This window comes from Pteropus vampyrus, unplaced genomic scaffold (genome assembly GCF_000151845.1).
Source record: "Pteropus vampyrus isolate Shadow unplaced genomic scaffold, Pvam_2.0 Scaffold297, whole genome shotgun sequence".
Taxonomy (NCBI): domain Eukaryota; kingdom Metazoa; phylum Chordata; class Mammalia; order Chiroptera; family Pteropodidae; genus Pteropus; species Pteropus vampyrus.
In genome coordinates this window covers 50,288-56,531 of record NW_011889078.1, presented here as the reverse complement: position 1 = coordinate 56,531, position 6,244 = coordinate 50,288, and the positions used below count along the sequence as shown (strand labels likewise).

The 6,244-nt window shown below is 31.3% G+C and overlaps 1 pseudogene; it reads left to right on the top strand.

The window, feature by feature from the left end:
* Positions 1 to 5,488: 5,488 nt before the first annotated feature.
* On the top strand, positions 5,489 to 5,608 carry LOC111730012 (annotated as a pseudogene).
* The last annotated feature ends 636 nt before the right edge of the window (positions 5,609 to 6,244 follow it).

Here is a 6,244-nt window from a genome sequence, read left to right as displayed (position 1 = left end):
ATAGTATTTGTGTATACTAGTTAACCTACTCACCACAAAATCTAAGGTGAATTCTTTTAGATGCCAGAAGTTCTGAGGAGTGAGTGAGTGTGTGTGCGCGTGCGTGTGTTGGGGAGAGAGGCTGTGAGGTGGTTGGGAGCTCTGCAGCCTTTCTGATGTAGGCATGGCTCCTTTTTAGCTCTGGCTATTTTCAGCTTGGACAAGAAGTGTGATTTTAAGTTATGGCCATGTTTATTCCTGGTAGATGGTTCTTTTTCTTCTGGAGGAAACTGCAGGCCATTGGAAAGAAATCAGGCTTTCAGCCACTGCTCTGACTTGGTCAGGTTTTGTAATTCAATTATTTTGATCAAACCTAATGAGAGGAACCTCTCTTACAGATTAAAGGTCTCTGTGATTTGACTGGCTGAAGTCAATTACCTAAGCAACACAGAAACAATAGTTGGATACTTCAGAACGGTAGGTGACATTCAAATCTTTCATATTTGGCTTTGTAATTCATGATATTAATTTTTCAGCACATTTGCTTTCCTAATTGTGTTTTGCTTGGATTCCGATTTAAAAGAGTTTGCCTTTCCTGAGCACACACCAGCTGGGTTGTGGGAGGAAAGGGCCTCAGAGCTAACCAAGCACTGGGGCAATACCGCTCTAAGATTCAAAATTAGTCATGAATAATTCACAAAGCAGATAATCCACCCATGGATAAACAAAAGGTACTGGAATCATCCCAGGATTATTGTATCCTCTGTTCTAATTCTTAGGCTACTAAATTTTTCTTTACTTTTTTTTTATACTGGTTAACAGATATGCTGAGATACTTTATTTAAGGATTTTTAATTGAAACTGATGACTCTTTAAAAACAAAAAAAATATTTATTTTTTCTTATTCTTAGTTATATTTCCTTTTTATTTGAGATCTCTCATATGTGTGTGTAAATAGCTAATAAAGCATGAGGTTAATATGTTTTTAGGATCTAATAATTTGTGGATATTGGATTTTCATCCAGTTGTCATTCAACTAGGAAACAATTGTTTTGCTCCTCTGTACTTCACTTACATCTTCCAAATTTTAGATTAAAATAGCAAAAGCTTTAAAAGACACTGTGAGAATTAATAAGATAGTGTAAATGTCTGACATCAGTAAACAAAAGTATAAGTGCTTTGACTTTATTCTTTTATTTGCATATTTCTATTGCCATATATCAGCCTCATTTAGGATGCCAGAATAATTATACTTATTATTTTTTATTCACTGAGCAACAGCAGTATTCTTAGTAAATCACAACACATTGAGAAAAATATACTTCCTGTCCTAGAGGGATTGTAGAGATAGTGTGCAGGAACAACAGAGAAATCTCAGAAACACAAATACTATGAGTTACTCCATCAAAAAAAAAGGGGGGAGGGGACGACTGCCTTTTTCTTCCTTTTAAAACTATTTTCTTATTCTAATAAGTGAAAAAATATAATTATGTAAATGTTCGTATATCATAGATTTGATGTCTGCAAAACACTTCCCTCTTTTGTGGACAATTTTAAGAGAGTTAGAGAGCTTGAAATTAAAATTATAGTCCACTGGCAGAACTTATTTAGTTCTGTGTCCAACCTAGTTTTTATTCGGGGTATATATACACATTTGAATAAATAATTTTGCCTTTGAAACACCACTCAACTTCCTCCCACACTAATTCCTTTCAATATTGAAAGTCAACTTAAATATTTTATTTAAGAGAGCATGAAATATAACCTGAATATATAAATATAACCTGAAATATATCATGAAATTTAACATACATGTAATCACTTTTCTTAGCATATTCCGCCATGAGAGCAGACGCTCTTTTAATTATTTGGTAAACATATCATCCAAGACCATCAACTTGACTGTTGATTACACTCTCATTCTTTAAAATACCTTTCCTTGATTTGTGACATCATATTCTCTTGATTTTCATCCTTCTTGCTACTCTTTTATCTCTATTTGACCTCTTATCTTGATCCAATGCTGATGTTATCTAAGTCTCAGTCTTGCAGATCTTGTACTTTCTTTACCCTTTTGGCCTTTGGAGATGTTGCTCCCTCACTTTCCCATGGATGTCCTTGCAGAGGGAACTTATGCTAACCAACAGATAATCACTGACTTTTGGCTTAGCAAAGCACCATACTTCCATGAAAAATGGAATCACCAAAAGATGGCTCATCGTATAGATCATCATATATGGATGTTGAGTACAGCAAAAATGTACCTGAAAAGAGTGTGTATTTCCATTTTCTATCTACCACACAGTCAGGTATTATAAAAACAATATCTTTCATATTTTTATATATAAGAGGTTCTAGTCCTCAGAACTGTGAAAAATATTTCACACATTGTTTCTTCAAACATGATGCTAGTTTATTGTTGAATGGGGTTGGGGTTTTTAAAATTATTGTTGAAAGATTTCTAGTTTTATGATTCCATGAAATGATAAGGTAGTTAGAATCCAGTAACTATTGTGCCCTGTGAAAATACAAAAGTTATTTCCCCCAAATTAAAATTGATTTAAATGATATGATGGAGAATAATTTCTAGTGTCCTTTGATTTTCTTTATTTCCTTTTTTAACAGCTTTATTGTGGTATAATTAGTAAACAAAAACTATATATTTAATATATACGATTTGAGGAGTTCGAATGTTGTTTCTTTTTTAAAATGAGCATAATTGTACATGAAATTACTACAAGTTGTTTAATACATTAACACTAAGCATTGCTTCAGACTTCACTCATTATTTGATGATGTATATACTGTTGACTGACTATATGCTATTTATAGTTTATAGATACCAGGGAGGTATTTTTTTCCTGGACATTTAGATCAGATTTAGAAAAAAATGTGTTGTTCTAAATTAATAAAAGATTTTCCACTATAACTTTTATGGTTTAATAATGTTTCAATTCTCAATAATGAATGAAGCAAACCTATAACTATCAAAGAAGGTAGTTTGTACACAGTATCATTGTATATCTACGAAATTTGAGAAATAAGCAAAGATAGTAGAATTATGGAAGTTTAGTAAAATTAATGGACATATGACAAATATACGACAGAGCTTCCTGTGGAAGCATCTTTACTAAGTTAGAGGATATAATGAGAGAAAAAAAAAAATCTACTTCAAACAGGAATGAAATATCAAATCTAAAAATCTTAACAAAATCTTAAGAAAAAAATCATTTAAAAAATCTTAACAATAGATCCTCAAATCTAGCTGAAGAAAACCAGCACAATTTGAGCCATGTAGGTTTTAATATATGGAAAAGGGTGTCATTGACAGAAATATTACAATTATAATCATGTTTAATATTTCCAAATAAACTTACAGTTACCTTTATATTTTGATGAAAACTCCAAATTCTTTGAAACTAAAAAAATTAAAATCTTTAGAAAATAAATTGACCAAACTAAATAAATATATTTTGTAAAAGAATAATAATAATGGAAACTTGATCTACCTTGTATTAATATTTATGAAACAGCAATACGAAAGAGTGGACTATTGGAAAAAATATACAGGACAAACAAACAGAGACTCATGGACATAGACAATAATCTACTGGTTACCAGAGGGTAGTGGGGAGAGGGCATGGAGGAGGTAGACGGGAGAAAAAAATTAAATCATTTCTTCAATTAAAAAATATTAATTTTTTATAATGAAAAATATATAGACACAACAGAGAACAATAATAAATGTTCTAGAAACAAATTCTTTTATATATGAAAAGTATTTATGATAAAAGTAATACAAAAATCAGTGAGGAAGGTAAGATTATTTAATCAACAGTGATGGGATTTCATCTCCACTAGAATATAAGATCCACAAAGGCAAGCATTTCATTTAGTTCTCCACTGTTCCATTTGTGCCCACAAGATCATCTTCCTGGGGTAGATGTTCATTATATACCTGCTGAATTGAAAGATGATTTGCAATCGTTTATTTTGATCTTCATATCACACAGTACTCTACGATTAAGTTTAGATAAATTGTATAGTTAAGGAAACTAAGAAAATAGAAACTGGATATTTATCAAATCTTTTGATGGAGGAAAACTTTATAAACTTAACGGCAATAGATATTATCATAAAGAAAATTATAGATTTTACTGCATTCAAGTATAAAATAGGTGTCTAAAGATTACAAAACTTTATAAACAAAATTAACAGTACTTTACAATATTTATAACAAACTTGCAAGTCAGCAAATAAAACATTAAGCCTCTATACTGGAATGGTTGAAGGACATGAATAAATAATTCAGAAAAGAGGAAGTAGAAATAGCTAAGAAATATTAAATGTTCAAATTCTCAAGTAATGAAGAAATACAAATTAAAACAACAATAAGATACATGTAAGACACTTAAACACTACTTATTTAATTATAAATATTTACAATAGATAATGTTCAGTGCTTGCCGTGGAATAGTGTAATAGGCATGCTCATACAAAAGTGTAACAAAGCATCTGTGATCTTTGACCCACTAATTCCACTTCTAGGAATCTAAGCTAGTAAAATTATTAGAAATATAGTAAAATATCTGTAAATATGTTACTCATTAAATATTTTAAATCAAAATAATTTTTTAAATGTCCAATAATAAGGTAGTATTTACAGTAAAGTATGATCTAGCTACATAATAAATTATTACACAGTGTTTTAGTTGAAAGGAGAATGTTTTTAAAGACAGGAAAGTTACTATTTTAAAATATTAACAAAAAAATCAGGAAACTCAAATGAACTGGAAGTGTAGGTGCTATAATGATAGCAAAAAACGGTTTTATCTCATGCATTGAGCATGTAGATATTTTCTCCTTTATTTTTTCAAAGTTTTTACATGCATTGCTTTTTTGATTAAAAGATAATCTTCACTAAAAAAGAAATTTTAATTATCAGAAGTTTTTATATCTAATAAATTAGTAATTATATTACAAAAGATTAGACCAAGTCTATATATATATTTATATCTGTATAGAGTAATGAATAAATCTAGTGGGGTTCTTAAAAAGTAAAAAGTAAATTGCTACTCCTTGCCTAACTCTTCTAGTGGCTTACCAGGGAGCTAAAATAAAATCTAAAGTTCATAACATGGCCTCTAAAGCAATATAGGTTCTGCTCCTGCTTTGTTTCATCTTCTACTAGCCCCCTCACTACTTATGCACTGGGTTTACTGTTTTTTTCAGCCACACCACCTTCTTTCAGTTCCCAGAAAATGCCAAACTCCATCTTCCCTCGGTGTCTTCACATGTGCTCTTCTTTCTGCCTGAAACATTCATCCCTTTTCTTTTTTCTTAGCCAATTCCTTTTCAAACTTTAGTTCTAAACTTACATGTCACTGAGAAAGGTGTTCCCTGAACCCAAAATAAATTAGTTTCCTCCTACTATGCCCCTTCCTCATTCTTTTCAATCATAACACATTCTAATTTGGAAGGGAAACACCTTTAGAAAAGTCATTAGACAGTCTAAGGTCATGCTACCTTGAACAAGCCTGATCCCGTCTGATCTCGGAAACTAAGCAGGGTCGGGCCTGGTTAGCACTTGGATGGGAAGCCACCTAGGAAGACTAGGTGCTTGTAGGCGTAAAAAATAAAAAAGTTTAAAAAAGGAAAAGTCATTAGAGATGTTTAAAGAACAAAGAATCCAACTAGTTGTGTAAACAGTATAATAGTCTCTTCCATGTTAAGTGGTTTACATGCTTTCCTGGATTTCTTAAACTGTTTACTTTGAGAACATGGCAGCCTCAGTATATGAGAATATACAATGTAAAAACATTGTTGTTTTTTTTTCAGTTTTCACTATTGAAATGAGTGCATACAAAGGAAGATTTCAGGAACTATACTTCAGAGATAATCAAATAAATGAAGCAGGGGAAGTATTGAAAAAATCTGGAATCAGAGTACCTTTCTCTTTACTTGAGATAAAGTAAGGTGGTGAGCTTAAATGCTTTTTAGTAATAAATTATTTTTACGCCTTGAAGCACAAGGTTTCCTGCAGCATAAATAACTCTTTTAAATTAAGGTGGAATTGCAAAGTACATCGTAGATCCTCAGGGTGAATTCCACTGGCAATATGCGGTTTCCATATAACTCAAAACTAGTGGGTTATACCAATAACTCAATGAAGAATTAGTATAATATTTGAATAGGAACATCAGCCTGTATTGAAGGGTTAAATGTATCCAAAAGTATGAGATTCTAATGTAATCTTCTTTTACTT